The sequence below is a fragment of the Giraffa tippelskirchi genome, chromosome 1 (genome assembly GCF_054371585.1).
Source record: "Giraffa tippelskirchi isolate mGirTip1 chromosome 1, T2T-mGirTip1v1.2.pri, whole genome shotgun sequence".
Classification (NCBI taxonomy): Eukaryota; Metazoa; Chordata; class Mammalia; order Artiodactyla; family Giraffidae; genus Giraffa; species Giraffa tippelskirchi.
In genome coordinates this window covers 202,312,469-202,329,720 of record NC_137275.1, presented here as the reverse complement: position 1 = coordinate 202,329,720, position 17,252 = coordinate 202,312,469, and the positions used below count along the sequence as shown (strand labels likewise).

At 39.7% G+C, this 17,252-nt stretch overlaps 1 long non-coding RNA gene across 1 annotated transcript in view; it reads left to right on the top strand.

Moving 5' to 3' along the window:
- Nucleotides 1-17,252, top strand: part of LOC145538852 (uncharacterized) — a 29,233-nt gene that overhangs the window by 8,697 nt on the left and 3,284 nt on the right. The window contains exon 4 of the long non-coding RNA XR_014077288.1: nucleotides 2,443-2,505. This is a non-coding gene — a long non-coding RNA (uncharacterized LOC145538852). The remainder of the gene's footprint in view (nucleotides 1-2,442; nucleotides 2,506-17,252) is intronic.

Here is a 17,252-nt window from a genome sequence, read left to right as displayed (position 1 = left end):
TACATACACATAGAAAAAACATCCTTTTTTCTCCTATTGATCTCTTTTGCCAGTTTAATTTGTGGGCCCCAGCCACTGAAGTAAGACTATAAAGGGAAGTTTCTCATCTTAAACATCTGGGTGACCTTTTTACATTTATTTATTTATGTATGGCTCTGCTGTGTCTTCATTGCTGTACATGGACATCTCATTGTGGTGGCTTCTCTTGTTGTGGAGCACGGCTTCAAGGTGAGCAGGCTACAATAGCTGCAGCATGGGAGGTCAGTAGTTGTGGTACATGGGCTAAGTTGCCAAGCATGTGAAATCTTGCCTGACCAGGGATTGAACCTATATCCCTTGTGTTAGCAGGCAGATTCTTAACCACAGGGAAGTCCCTATCTGGGTGATCTTGAGGTCAGTCTTCATTGTTTATATTTTCTCCTGTGCAACATTTCTCAGAGCGTGGTTTGCAGGCTCCTGAGGTTCCCAAGATGCTTTCTGGGGAGTTGAAAAGTCAAAACTATTTTATTAATAATACTAATGTGTTATCTGCCTGTTTCAATATGCCAACATTTGCAATGACTGTACAAAAGCAGTTGTCAGTAAAACTCTTGATGTTTTAGAATGAATCAAGCTGTACTAGTGGCTAGTTATTTAAGAATTTCCTGGATGAAGCCAAATTATTACTTTCTTCAAATCTCAACTTTTAAATACAGATCTTTTAAATATTCTCTAGCAAGATGTGAATCATGCATAAACCACTTTTGCTGCATAAAAAAGCAGATCTAAAAAGTACTTGGTGATTTGTTGAGCTGTGAGCAGAACTAGCTGATTCTTTCATGAAATACCATTTTTAACTTAAAGAACAATGAGTAGCCACACTGGTAATTCAGAATTCAGTATTTGGTAGACATGTTTTAAAAAGTGAATGAGAGTTTGTCACTTCAAGGAAATTGACAGTATTTATTACTGCAGGCTTCCCTGGTAGCTGGGATGGTAAAGCGTCTGCCTATAATGCGGGAGACTCGGATCCGATCCCTGGGTTGGGAAGATCCCCTGGAGAAGGAAATGGCAACCTACCCCAGTATTCATGCCTGGAAAATCCCATGGACCAAGGAGCCTGGTGGGCTACAGTCCATGGAGTCGCAAAGAGTCAGACACAACTGAGCGACTTCTCTTCACTTCACTACCTGCAATATAATTTGAAATTTCAGTGAAAATTGGAATTTTAAAAAATTTGTAACTATCATCATGAACATAAGAGTTTCTTGGTATTTAAAGACTTGCCTAATGAGATCAGTAATGATATTAATGGAGCTTGCTCAAACTCATGTCCATTGAGTCAATGATGCCATCTAACCATCTCATCCTCTGTTGTCACCTTCTCCTCCTGCCCTCAATCTTTCCCAGCATCAGGATCTTTTCCAATGTGTCAGTTCTTTGCAACAAGTGGCCAAAGTATTGGAGCTTTAGCTTCAGCATCAGTCCTTCCACTGCATATTCAAGACTGATTTCCCTTACGTGGGAGGGAGGTGACATGTGTATACTTGTGGCTGATTCATATTGATGTATGGCAGAAACCAACACAACATTGTAAAGCAAGTATCCTCCAATTAAAAATAAATAAATCAGAAGAGGAAAAAAATGATTTTCTATTCTCAATATTGGATGAGTTTGTGAAACTAGTAGGCAATTCATATCTTATGTCAGTAGTTCTCAGCCCTAGCTAAACATAAGAATTACCTAAGAAACTTAAAAACAAACAAACAAACAAACAAACGTAAGACACATGGCATCTCTTCTAGGTGGAAATAGTCCTAGAAATTCTAATTTTTTTCCCTTGGGAAAATCTTTTTGGTACCTGGTACTATTTTTTATTGAGGGTTGTTTTTTTTTTTTTTTGCTACTTCTAGAAAACTCATTTTCTGACCTGTAGTTTATGAAACTACCTGTGGGTGATAATGCTGAAGAGCTCTGGTTTGCTGATATTTAATCAGAATAGAGAAAAGTGGAATCCCCTATATGGGTATATCTAGCCAATAATGATCCAGAGAGAAGAACGTTAGGAACAATGAGGATATTGAGATATGGACAAATGTCCAGGGTCTTTGATTTCTTTCATGAAGTATGTATTATAGCACTAAATCACAAGGGTTTTGTATATAAATAAACACATTAATTTTGGGGCAATTTTGTCTCAATCATTATACATGTATTCAAATATGTCCCATTCAATCTGAAAAGTAAATAATTACTGAAACATATTTATAACATTTCATCACCACATAATTAATAGGGTTTTTCTTTTTGGATGCACCAGTTTTGTTTTAAGTATGGACTTAGATTAAGGAAAAAAAATAATAAAAGACAGTTGTTAAAATTAAATCACATGTGGATAATATGACTATATTTTTTAATTAATTAATTAATTTTGGCTGTGTTGGTCTTCATTACTGTGCACAGGCTTTCTGTAGTTGCAGCAAGCGGGGTCTACTCTTCATTGTGGTGAGCAGACTTCTCATTATGGTGAGTTCTCTTGTTATGGAGCACAGGCTCTTGTCACTTAGACTTCAGTAGTTGTAGTGTGTGGGCTCTAGAACACAGGCTTAGTAGTTGTGGCACGTGGGTTTAGTTGCTCTGTGACATGTGGGATCTTCCTGGCCCATGGATCAAACCCATGTCCACTGCATTGGCAGGTGAATTCTTAACCATGTGACCACCAAGGAAGTCCTCATTTTTTTTTAAAGACAGGAAATTATTAAGCCAGAAAAGCAACATTAAAATGAAGCATAGTAGTAAGTAAATTTAACTTTTTAGAAATGAGAGATTTTTGTTTAAAATGATTCAAGAAATTCAGTGCAAAGCTACCAATAGAGAACACTTTCTTGAAAGTTTGACTTTTGGGGAAATAAGAGTAAGCTGTGGGTTTGTATCCTCCACAGAAGACAAAGAGCAAAGTTGTTTCCTTTTTTTATAAGAGTAGACTATGTATTCAAAGATCAACACAATTTGTATATTAACTATTTGCTCTCCTCTGTATTATTTATAATCATTTTCAGTTTAAAACATTCTATATGCATTTTTGTTTAAATATACACAAATATGTATTTGCAGTTAGATAAATATTAAAAATTTTAACTTCAGGTTTTTAAAATAAAGTAACCTTATTAATGAAATATACAAGGTAATATACCACACATAAACTTATCATCATATTGGAGCCTTGCAAAAAGCAAATATGCATTATAGAATGATCAATCACTTTTGTAGTCCATGTATATTTATGCGTTTTAAGGACCAAATATTTGGATGACAATGTTATTCATTAAGTTCATTTAATATTGGTCAGATATCTTAAAGTCAATTAAAGATCTCATAAATTAGAAGAGTTCCAAAGATGGCAGAGTAGAGCACAGGCACACGCAAATTACAACTATTAACAGAAGTGCTATCGATGAAATGACTGTAACCTACCAGAAAATTCTTCTACAACTATGATATAAAGAAGGAACCACAATGAGACAGTTAAGAGGAGCAGAGAATAAAAAGTAATGAGGACAGTTTTAGAAATCACTGGAACAAATCAAGTATACTGACATTTGCATTATAGGGGTCTCAGACGAATAAAAAAAGGGGCATTTGAAGACATAATAGCTGGAAACTTCCCCAGCCTGGGAAAGGGAACAGACACTGAAGGTCAGGAAGCACAGAGTTTCCCAAATAAGATAAACTTGAAGAGGACCACACCAAGACACACTCTAATACAGATGGCAAAAAATTAAAGATAAAAGAGAATATTAAAAGCAGCAATGGACAGTAACAAGTTACAAACTAAAAACTGCAATAAGGATATGAGCTGACTTTTCAGCAGAAACTCAGCAATGAGAGGGGCATGATCGATTTACAATGTTAAAAGGGAAAAAATCTATAACCAGACTATGGACCTAACAGAAGCAGAAGATATTAAGAATCGGTGGCAAGAATACACAGAAGAACTGTACAAAAAAGATCTTCAAGACCTAGATAATTATGGTGGTATTATCATTCACCTAGAGCCAGACATCCTGAAATGTGAAGTCAAGTGAGCCTTAGGAAGAATCACTATGAACAAAGCTAGTGGAGGTGATGGAATTCCAGTTGAGCTATTTCAAATCCTAAAAGATGATGCTCTGAAAGTGCTGCACTCAATATGTCAGCAAATTTGGAAAACTCAGCAGGACTGGAAAAGGTCAGTTTTCATTCCAATCCCAAAGAAAGGCAATGCCAAAGAATGCTCAAACTACCGCACAATTGCACTCATCTCACACGCTAGCAAAGTAATGCTCAAAATTCTCCAAGCCAGGCTTCAGCAATATGTGAACCATGAACTTCCAGATGTTCAACCTAGTTTTAGAAAAGGCAGAGGAACCAGAGATCAAATTGCCAATGTCCTTTGGATCATCAAAAAAGCAAGAGAGTTCCAGAAAAACATCTATTTCTACTTTATTGACTATGCCAAAGCCTTTGATTGTGTGAATCACAACAAACTGTGGAAAATTCTTAAAGCAGTGGGAATAACAGACCACCTGACCTGCCTCTTGAGAAATATGTATTCAGGAGTACATCAAGGCTGTATATTGTCACCCTGCTTATTTAACTTATATGCAGAGTACATCATGAGAAACGCTGGGTTGGATAAAGCACAAGCTGGAATCAAGATTGCTGGGAGAAATATCAATAACCTCAGATATGCAGATGACACCACCCTTATGGCAGAAAGTGAAGAAGAACTAAAGAACCTCTTGATGAAAGTAAAAGTGGAGAGTGAAAAAGTTGGCTTAAAACTCTACATTCAGAAAACTAAGATCATGGCATCTGGTCCCATCACTTCATGGCAAATAGATGGGGAAACAGTGACAGACTTTATTTTAGGGGCTCCAAAATCACTGCAGATGGTGATTGCAGCCATGAAATTAAAAGACGCTTTCTCCTTGGAAGGAAAGTTATGACCAACGTAGACAGCATATTAAAAAGCAGAGACATTACTTTGTCAACAAAGGTCCATCTCATCAAGGCTATGGTTTTTCCAGTAGTCATGTATGGATGTGAGAGTTGGACTATAAAGAAAGCTGAGCGCTGAAGAATTGATGCACAGTTCAAAACTGTGGTGTTGGAGAAGACTCTTGAGAGTCCCTTGGACTGAAAGGAGATCCAACCAGTCCATCCTAACGGAGATCAGTCCTGAGTTCAGTCCTTCATTGGAAGGACTGATGTTGAAGCTGAAACTCCAATACTTTGGCCACCTGATGCGAAGAGCTGACTCACTGGAAAAGACCCTAATGCTGGGAAAGATTGAAGGCAGGAGGAGAAGGGGATGACAGAGAATGAGATGGTTGGATGGCATCACTGACTCAATGGACATGGGTTTGGGTAAACTCTTGGAGTTGGTGATGGACAGGGAGGCCTGGCATGCGGCAGTCCATGGGGTCGCAAAGAGTCAGACATGACTGAGTGACTGAACTGAACTTAAATGATGATGATACTATCAAAACTTTCATGGCATGACTTTTAGGAATGAAAGAACTTTTTTTTTTTTTGGATGATCAATGGATCCACAAAGTTTCCCAAGAAAGAAATAGAAAAGAGAATTTAGGAAGGAACCACTATATACTAGGGGCTTCCCAAGTGGCTCAGAGGCAAAGAATCTACCTGCTAACACAAGAGACGCAGGAGACTTGAGTTTGATTCCTGGGTTGAGAAGATCTCCTGGAGGAGGAAATGGCAACCCATTCCAGTATTTTTGCCTGGAAAATCCTATGGACAGAGGAGTCTGGAAGGCTACAGTCCATGGGGTTGCCAAGAGTCAGACATGCACATACTATGTACCTATCAGAATGATTGAAATAAAAAGTACTAACACCATCAAGTGCTGGTGAGGATACAAAGCAACTGGAACTCTCAGACATTGCTGAGGATGCAGAATAGTACAGCTGCTGTGGAAATGGGTTTGACAGTTTATAGTTAAACATAACCTTCATATAATTAAACATATACTTCCCACTTTTGGTTGCAACCTCATTTCTAGTTTTTACCCCATAATTTTTACACCAAAATTTGCACAAGTTTTACATGTAATAACCAAAATCTGGAAACAACTCAAATGTCTTTTAGTAAGTGAATAGATAAGCAGACTGTGGTACAACCATACCACAGAATTCTGCCCAGCAGTGAGAAGAACACACAACTGATACACACAGACCTGGGATCAATCACAAAGGCATTATGCTGAGTGAAACTTCTGAGCCTGGCTCAAGAGATTAAATATGGTATGATTCCATTTGTAAGACATCCTTGAAAAGACAAAAACTATAGTGATGGATTGACTTAGAGTAGAATTTCTTTCACTCTGCCAATTCATTGTGTTTCTTAATTAAGATTTGATTAAATTTTTATTCATTTAATTCTGATCTGGTTTAAGTTCCTCATTTTTGTGATGAGTGACAGACCATGAGCAGTGTTTGGGGTTTTGTAAAAGCTATTTTGCTTGATCATCATGTTCCTCTTTATATGCTCTGGGCAGAGTTGGGATGTCAGGTGTCAGAGTCCTCCACAGTCAGCTCCCAGGGGTGGGCAGTTGCAGCCTCACTTGATTTGTGCCAAATATATCTGCTTATCCACACTAGACATAGCTCTCACTAACACTAAAGCCATCTCCTTTGATTTGGGATTTTGATTTTTTTTTCTCTGTAGATTTGATCAGGCCTCTATTGAGTTTTGACCTGAATTTATTTCTGATTTCTTATTTAATGCGTTTTCTACAATAGACCACGAGTCAGTTTTTCATAGTCCCTTTAGGTTGAAGATTTCCCTCTTAAATATTGCTTTAATTTCAGAGAACATTTCTCTAGTCTGACCTATTACCTTCATTGAGAGTTGTCCCCATATTCATTGCCAACTGGACACTCATCAGCTAAGAAGTCCCAGAGGTCACGGCACAGAAGGTGCCAAATGTAACTGCTCCAAGCACTTAGTGTATTGAGTCACTTTAAAACACAGAGATAAGCTAGGCGGAATGTACAGGATTAGTTAATGAACTCAGGGTAAAATGCAAGCAGGATGGGAAGGCCATGCTCTGAGTCCTGCCAACACAGTATTCCTGTTGGGTGTCTATCTCTGCATCATCAGTGTCTCTGTTGTAATGCTCTAAGGACTGGAATTGAGATTTTTACAAGGAGGTGCAATCAAAGAAAGTGCCTGTGGCCAGCGAGAAATGATGTCTGGTCCAGCCATGTTTGCCAATTAGCTTGCTAAGAAGCTATAGGTTCTAGTTGCACTTAGATGAAGTCCACATAGAACCTGAAAGGGTGGTTGAATTAAAACCTCATGAATATTTAGTCCCCCAGTGCCTAATGGATATTTATAATCATGAATTTTAGATTTCTCTGAGTCTTTGCATTCCTTCTCTCTCTGTGTTTAGCATACACAGACTCTGCTTGGGAACTTCTTCTCTTTATCTGCATATCCTAGGAATTTTGCCAATACCTTCCACTCCAAATGCTTATTATCTACTTATCTATACTTATGTTTTACATCTATACTTATTTATCTTACATCTTTCCTCCTTTCCACTTATTTTCTTTTTTGCCCATTTATTTTATTTCTTCTGAGAAGATTCTTGAGAATCCTTTGGACTACGAGGAGATCCAGCTAGTCCATCCTAAAGGAGATCAGTCCTGGGTGTTCATTGGTAGGACTGATCTTGAAGCTGAAACTCCAGTACTTTGGCCAGCTGATGCAAAGAGCTGACTCATTTGAAAAGACTTTGATGCTGGGAAAGATTGAGGGCAGGAGGAGAAGGGAATGACAGAGGATGAGATGGCTGGATGGTATCACTGACTCGATGGACTCGATGAGTTTGGGTAAATTCTGGGAGTTGGTGATGGACAGGGAGGCCTGGCGTGCTGTGGTTCATGGAGTTGCAGAGTCAGCATGACTGAACAACTGAACTGAACTGAAGCATCATCGAATATTAACAAACAACACAAAAATTCACACTATACAACATTACCCCCACCCCAACGCTACTGAGAGATGGAGCAGGAGGTAGAGAGGCCATGTCCATGTGTGTGTTATCTCAGGTTTTCCTCTAGTACTTTGATCTCTGTTTACAGCTATTAGCTAATGTGGCTTTCCACCTGCAATCCAATAAGCTTGCCACTGCTGGGCTCCAGAACAAGACTTGTTCACTCAGTCACTGTCATTACTGGACAACCAATTGGCTGTTAGAACTATTGGATTGGCCAAAAAGTTTGTTCAGATTTTTTTCTCTAAAGAAGTTATGGAAAAACCTGAATGAACTTTTTAGCCAACCCAATACGTGGCTCCCCATCTTCAGGCCAGGACTCGGTCACCTAACACTCAAGGCACAGAGAGGCAAAGAAAGCACACTTTTCAGATAATTAGATCTAGATCCTAAAGAGAGACAGAAAAGGAAGGGGCTAAGCCACAAACCCTTAGGTTTTCCCCCCAAACAACCAATGAGATGAATCCCTTCTCTTCCCTGGGGTGAAGAAAAGAGTGGGGAGGAGAGAGAGCAAGAGCGTTGCCCCAGTGAGCTCCCTCCAAGTAGAAACCAGAGGAGTGACGATGGGAAGTCTTTGCTTTCAACCTCAGGCCCTTAGTCATCACAGTCTTATTAAAGTATATTATTCCAGTGAGGTATTTTATCAATCGCTGTTTCTGTTCAGGCATTCCATTTATTGCCTCAAAATAGCATTCAAATCATTTACATTTAAAGTAGGTCCAGCTTTCTACTTAAGAATAAGAACTTTAAATAGCCTTATGTGTATAAGTGCACCGTGTACTAAATTTTCTCCTCTGGGTCTGTGCCTCTTCAAGGTGCTTCATAGGCACTGATGCTTCATATGGCCTATTATTTCCAGTCAATGTCTTGAGATAGTAAAACAGAATTTACTTGCTCTCCATCCCCAAAGTTTCTTAAAAATTTGTTCCTTAAGCAGTGTATCTACATAAGGAACAAGTTAATACAATCAAGAACGAAATTTAAGTTCAAGGAAAAGGAAACAGATTTAAAATCAATGTGAATAATATATATATATGTTTATATCCACTTAAAAACAAGTGGTATTAAGTCCCTAATTGCTTAGTCATTACATTTTGTAAATGGAAAGCACCTTAGGGACTGTCTTGTCCAAATGTTTCATTTTATAAGGAGGGAAACTGAAATTCAAAAAATATGTCTCATGTCAATCAGAAAAATTTTTTAGAAGTAGTATGTGGTCCTGACTCTTTTCAGTTCAGTTTAGTAGCTCAGTAGTGTCCGACTCTTTGCAACCCCATGAACCACAGAACACCAGGCCTCCCTGTCCAACACCAATTCCCAGAGTCTAACCAAACCCATGTCCATCGAGTCAGTGATGCCATCCAGCCATCTCATCCTCTGTCGTCCCCTTCTCCTCCTGCCCCCAATCCTTCCCAGCATTAGGGTCTTTTCCAATGAGTCAACTCTTCACATGAGGTGGCCAAAGTATTGGAGTTTCAGCTTCAACATCAGTCCTTCCAATGAACACCCAGGACTGATCTCCTTTAGGATGGACTGGTTGGATCTCCTTGCAGTCCAAGGGACTCTCAAGAGTCTTCTCCAACACGGCAGTTCAAAAGCATCAATTCTTCGGCACTCAGCTTTCTTCACCGTCCAACTCTCACATCCATACATGACTACTGGAAAAACCATAGCCTTGACTAGACGGACCTTTGTTGGCAAAGTAATGTCCCTGCTTTTAAATATGCTATCTAGGTTGGTCATAACCTTCCTTCCAAGGAGTAAGCATCTTTTAATTTCATGGCTGCAATCACCATCAGCAGTGATTTTGGAGCCCAAAAAATAAAGTCAGCCACTGTTTCCACTGTTTCCCCATTTATTTGCCATGAAGTGATGGGACCAGATGCCATGATTTTAGTTTTCTGAATGTTGAGCTTTAAGCCAACTTTTTCACTCTCCTCTTTCACTTTCATCAAGAGGCTCTTTAGTTCCTCTTCACTTTCTGCCATAAGGGTGGTGTCATCTGCATATCTGAGGTTATTGATATTTCTCCCAGCAATCTTGATTCCAGCTTGTGCTTTATACAGCCCAGCGTTTCTCATGATGTACTCTGCATATAAGTTAAATAAGCAGGGTGACAATATACAGCCTTGACATACTCCTTTTCCTATTTGGAACCAGTCTGTTGTTCCATGTCCAGTTCTAACTGTTGCTTCCTGACCTGCATACAGGTTTCTCAAGAGACAGGCCAGATGGTCTGGTATTCTCATCTCTTTAAGAATTATCCACATTTTATTGTGATCCACACAGTCAAAGGCTTTGACATAGTCAATAAAGCAGAAATAGATGTTTTTCTGGAACTCTCTTGCTTTTTCGATGATCCATCGGATGTTGGCAGTTTGATCTCTGGTTCTTCTGCCTCTTCTAAAAGCAGCTTGAACATCTGGAAGTTCTCGGTTCACGTATTGCTGAAGGCTGGCTTGGAGAATTTTGAGCATTCCTTTACTAGCATGTGAGATGAGTGCAATTGTGTGGTATTTTGAGCATTGTTTGGCATTGCCTTTCTTTGGGATTGAAATGAAAACTGATCTTTTCCAGTCCTGTGGCCACTGCTGAGTTTTCCATACTTGCTGACATATTGAGTGCAGCACTTTCAGAGCATCATCTTTGAGGATTTGAAATAGCTCAACTGGAATTCCATCACCTCCACTAGCTTTGTTCGTAGTGATGCTTTCTAAGGCCCACTTGACTTCACATTCTAGGATGTCTGGCTCTAGTTGAGTGATCACTCCATCGTGATTATCTGGGTCATGAAGATCTTTTTTGTACAGTTCTTCTGTATATTCTTGCCACCTCTTCTTAATATCTTCTGCTTCTGTTAGGTCCATGCCATTTCTGTCCTTTATCAAGCCCATCTTTGCATGAAATGTTCCCTTGATAGCTCTCATTTTCTTAAAGAGATCTCTAGTCTTTCACATTCTATTGTTTTCCTCTATTTCTTTGCATTGATCGCTGAGGAAGGCTTTCATATTTCTCCTTGCTATTCTTTGGAACTGTGCATTCAAATGGGAATATCTTTCCTTGTCTCCTTTTCTTTTCACTTCTCTTCTTTTCACAGCTATTTATAAGGCTTCCTCAGACAGCCATCTTGCTTTTTTGCATTTCTTTTCTGTGAGGATGGTCTTGATCCCTGTCTCCTGTACAATGTCACAAACCTCTGTCCATAGTTCATCAGGCACTCTGTCTATTAGATCTAGTCCCTTAAATCTATTTCTCACTTCCACTGATGACCTAAGTCAAATTCAAGAACATGGGGGAGTATAATTTTCCAGGCATTAGAAAGCAGGGGCAACCAGATACTGGTGAACATTAGTAATGTCTGATTCTGCTCCATTTTCCTTATTAATATGTTGGGACCAGGTTAAAATATTTCATTGTAAGGTATCAGTTCAGTTCAGTCACTCAGTTGTGTCCGACTCTTTGTGACCCCATGGACTGCAGCATGCCAGGCTTCCCTCTCCCTATCCATCACCACTCCCAGAGCTTGCTCAAACTCATGTCCATTGAGTCGGTGATGCCATCCAACCATCTTGTCCTCTGTCATCCCCTTCTCCTGCCTTCAATCTTTCCTACCATCAGGGCCTTTTCTAATGAGTTGGCTCTTTGCATCAGGTGGCCAAAGTATTGGAGTCTGAGCTTCAGCATCAGTCCTTCCAATGAACACCCAGGACTGATCTCCTTTAGGATGGACTGGTTGGATCTCCTTGCAGTCCAAGGGATTCCCAAGAGTCTTCTCCAACATCACAGTTAAAAAGCATCAGTTCTTCAGCGCTCAGCCTTCTTTATGGTCCGAGTCTCACATCCATACATGACTGCTGGAATAACCATAGCTTTGACTATATAAACCTTTGTTGGCAAAGTAATGCGATTACAGTATTACAATGTGAATTATAGACAATATGGCTGTTCAACTCTACATATTTCAGTATGCATTTTTAAAAATTAAGCTTTTGCTTTGTAATCATGTGATTATTATCATACCTAACAAAATCAATAACTTCCCATATCTCCAATATCAATTCATAGTTGTTTTCCAATTATCTCAAAATTTGCCTTTCTGTATACAAAACAGGATCTGATTCAGGACTGTATAGTGCATAATTATGTCCAGTATAGTATCTCTTAATAAAACACCGTCCCCTCTTATACCCCTCTCCCCACCCCTCTTCATAGAACGTTAACCTTTTGAAGGGACAGTTATACTGTGTTCTGTGTACTGATTTCTATCGTACTATAGAAAGTCCCACCTCCTGATTTCATCTGTTTGTGTCCTTGTGAAGCCACTTCACTTTCTCCTTTACCTGTGTTTATCTATATACCAGAAGACAAGTAGATAGGCTTCATTAAAACTCAGATTAACCATTTTGGACAAGGAACCTCCTAAGGCATAGCACAAAGTTTGTATTTTTCCACCAAAGGAGAAGCCACTGTCTGGCTGTCCAATCTCTGTGATGCTAACACAGATCACAGTCGAGTCCTTCCATGGAGTGTTGCCATTGCCCCCTTTCTGACAGTGAGCAATCTGTACAGTGATGTTTTGGCATCATGTCAGTTCCCCACTAAGCCTCACAGGAAAACATTTTAAGAAGCAATACTCATTTCCATTTGCAATGAAATGGATATCTCTCAGGCAGTGACATTTCAAATACATACAGAGATGGTATGAAAATTAAGCAAGTCAACGTAGAGAACTCGCTGTTTGAACATCTCAAGTCAGCAATGGAAAAAGTCCAAATTCTATTTTAAATGCCTCTCCATCCAATTTTCTGATGTGGTTGTGCTCTAGCTTTTTGTGATACCACAGCTTCTTGGTTTCGCTCTTCCCCTCTCTGGCCTCTCCTTCTGCATGTTATTTACAGATTTCTTCCTAATCCTGGGCTTTCCAGGTGGTGCTAGTGGTAAAGAACCCGCCTGCCAATGCAGGAAATATAAGAGATGTGGGTTCAATCCCTGGGTGGGGAAGATCCCGTGGAGGAGGGCATGACAACCCACTCCAGTATTCTTGCCTGGAGAATCCCACAGACATAGGAGCCTGGTGGACCACAGTCCGTAGGGTCGCAAAGAGTTGGTTTGGACCTCGGGGTGCTGACCTAGGTGCTGTCTCTTTGTTCCTGAAGTACGCTCTTGGGAAGATATCATCCACATCATGGCTTTAACTGCAACCTATGTTCTGGCAAGTCACACATTTCAGTGTATTAGTCAGAATTCTCTGGAGAAATAGAAACAAGAACCAAAAGAAAGTATGCTGCTGCTAAGTCGCTTCAGTCGTGTCCGACTCTGTGCGATCCCATAGACGGCAGCCCACCAGGCTCCGCCGTCCCTAGGATTCTCCAGGCAAGAATACTGGAGTGGGTTGCCATTTCCTTCTCCAGTGCATGAAAGGGAAAAGTGAAAGTGAAGTCGCTCAGTCATGTCCGACTCTTAGCGACCCCATGGACTGTAGCCTACCAGGCTCCTCCATCCATGGGATTTTCCAGGCAAGAGTACTGGAGTGGGATGCCATTGCCTTCTCCAAAAAGAAAGTGTAGGAGATATATATAGAGAGAGAGGGAAAAAGATTTGTTTTAAGAATTGACCCATGCAAGTATGGAAGCTGAGAAGTCCCAAGATGTGCTGTCTGCAAGCTGGAGATCCAGGAAAGCCAGGAGTATAAATTCCAGTCTGAGTCCAAGGGCCTGAGAATAAGAGGAGCTGACGGTAAAATTCCCATGCCAAGGACGGGAGATTCCATCCAGGTTTTGTTCTGTTGAAGCCATCAGTGGATTGGCTGAAGACCACCTGCATTAGGAATGGCAATCTGCTTTACTTAGTTTATTGATTCAAATATTAATCTCATCCAGAAACACCCTCACAGATACACCCAGAAATAATGTTTAGCCAAATACCCATGTGCCCTGTGATTGAGTCAAGTTGACGCATAAAATTAACCACCACACTCAGTACACCTGACCACTGGGCTAGTACAGTGGCCTCTCCACCTTCAACTTGTTAAAAGCAATGTAGTAACATTGAAAACTGAACTCATGCTGCAACTTCATCTTTCCAAAAATAGCTCCTTCAAACTGTGTGTAACTACTCAGGTGTTTCTCTCAAACTTCTTTCTACTTGTTAGCAGGAAAAAAGGAACCAGGTATCTACTCTATGTTAAATAGAACCTGATCCACTCAACCATGGAGACAGTAAAAAGATCAGTGGTTTTCAGGAGCTCAGGGCTAAGGAGCAATGAACAGGCAGAGCATGGAGGATTTTTAGGTCAGTGAAGCTGTTTTGTATGATATTATAGTGATGGATTCATGTCATTATACATTAGTTCAAACCTATGGAATGTACAACACCAAGAACAAACCTTAACGTAAACTATATACTTTGGGTGATAATTATGTATCCATATAGGTTCACTCATTGTAACAAACATACCACACTGATTGGGAATGTTGATCATATGGGTGGCTGTGCTGTGGGGTCAGAGGGTACGTGGGAAAACTCTCTGTACTTTCTGCTAATTTTACTGTTATGTAGCTGCTCTAAAAAATAAAGTCTATTTTTTTTTAGAATTAAAATATTTTTAGCCCAATCCAATAATTTGAACAGTCCTTCTTTGCCTCTTGGATTACCATCTCTTCCTTTCTGCCAACATGACGTCCAGTGTTGGGAGAGATCTCCAGAAGTCATGGCAGAAGAAAGAGCTGAGGTTGGCCATGGTAGCCCTCAGTCTCTTCTGGGGTCTGGATCAATGGTCTCCCCTGGATTGTGCTTTAGGTGAGTGCCCTTGTTGACTTCCTAAATTCCTTCTTGGAAAAAAAGATGGTATCGGGCACAGGATAGAATGTAGTCATTCCAAAGAGCAGCCTCACCTGGATGACCATGTGCTACCCCACTTCATCTAAAATATAACTAACTGAAAAGAAGGCTTAAAAAGCTCTCAAGACTGAAGAGAAAGGTAATCAGGATTTCAAAGGGATGTGGTAACTTGCTGATGTATTTTCTTATCTTTTCAGCATCTTTCCTATCTAAAATCTGATGAAGAGCTGGGCCGTTTTTGTTTTAAATAAAAAACCATGAGACAGAAGTCATCTACCTTATCTATGCCTTTCCCCTCACAAATAAAACATCTTTGCTATTTATATATGAAAGTAAAAATTCTTACTTAATTCAGTTCAATCTTTTTTAAAATAATACAATATAATGAAGAATGTTTTTATACATATCTGTGGGCTTCCCTGGTGGCTCAGATGGTAAAGAGTCTGCCCGCAATGCAGGAGACCTGGATTCGATCTCTGGATTAGGAAGATCCTCTGGAGAAGGAAATGGCAACCCACTCCAGTATTCTTGCTTAGAAAATCCCATGGACAGAGGAGCCTGGTAGGCTACAGTCCATGGGCTCCCAAAGAGTCGGACACAACTGAGCAACTTCACTTTCATTTAGATTCAAGGCATTCATTATTTTGACTTCTTAGCCACCCCACAAGAAAATTGAGACTTGGAAAGGTAATTACCCAAAGACATATAAGTAAAAAGTGATGGAGCTAGTATTATATCCCAGACCTGTTTGATTACCAAGGCTGTAGTATCCTCGAATACCCCTTTTCTGATTATAATTTCCCCAACCTGCTTCTCCCACCAGGTGGGCTATCACACTTCATTTGACAGAGCTTGCATGGAGCTGTAACTCCAGGATATCCATTTCTGCCTAACTTTGTAAAATATACCTGTGATCATAATAGCAATGACTGTTAACCCCTTGTGATGCTGGGTACTTTGCTACGTGTTTGATGGACCTCTCTCAGCAACCCTGTGGATATTTGTATTTTAATCCTCATTTTTTATAAAGAAAAAGAAATTGGGGAAGTTAAAAGGAAGAAACTTACCTTTAGTTCTTTAGCCAGTGAGTCCCAGAGCTGGCATCTGAGCTTCTGACCTGTGCTGCTTCTGATCACTAAACTGACTTCAGCAGCAGTTTTCCCAAGGACAGTACTGTCTCTTTGCTTAGCGTGAGAGCCCCATGCTTCTGTACATGCCTTTGGCATCTGTTCTCACCTTCTCTCCTCTGTCTTAATATATTTACTTACCACCTTATTCCTTCTCTGGCCTTTGCAGTTCTGTATCCCATTTCATTACATTTTGTTTCATTAACTGATCAGAACATGGAACTCGGTCATGTATTTTGCCCTGTGAAATGTTTCTCGAATAGGGTTTTATGGCCCCTCTTGTTTCTAAATCAAATTTATTTTTTAAACTAAGTTTTACTTTTAATTACATGATACTTAGAGATTCTTTTTTATATTTCTCTTTTGAAAAATTTAAAATCTACAGAAAAGTTGAAAGAAGAGTACAACAAACACTGGAATATACCTTTTACCAGGTAAAAGATATGTTCACCAGTTTTTTGCATTTGTTTTTCTAAGTAAATTGCAGACATCATGACACTTCGCTGCTAAATGTTTCAACATGTATTCCTTAAGAATGAGAAAATTCTGTCTCCATATGTATACCTATTATAACATCTCAAACCTAAAAACTATTCCAAAAGATCATTTATACTTAGAATTTCTGAGAATGTCATCCATAGCTTTTTCCTACTTAAAATTTCTATATTGCCCTTGGCGATGCCTCTTTAGTCTCTTTTAATTTAGAACATTATTGACTTTTTTAAGAGTCCAACAGGCCAGTTGTCTTGTAGAATGTCTGGAGTTCAGGTTTCGCTGGTTATTTCCTGAGGGTGAAGTTCAGGCTGCATATTTAGGTGAGAATCCTATGTAGGTACCGTCATCTGGGTACTTGCTTTCGCATCACATCAGAATTTTACTCTGCCTCATTCTGTTACTGCTGTTTGATCACTTGACTATGAGAGGTTTATGTTTGCTTTTTTGTTGTGCTGCTAGATTGGCATTCCTTTGATAGAAATGTAAACATTTCTGGTTGTTAAAACATTGGGATATAAAGAAAATAAGAGAGCAGTACCATCAAGGGACAAAGATGGCAAATTTAGCTTCATTGAGAGGAGGCTGTGTTTGCCACCTCCTGCTAGGTTGGGGGCAGGACAGTGAGGAAGGGAGATGTGAGGATGTGGGATCTGCTGCTCCTGCCCACAGCATTGACACCTCCAAGATATCTGTGTTGGGTGACAGTGACTTGAGTAATGAGTGTGCTGTGTGCTAAATAGCTTCAGTTG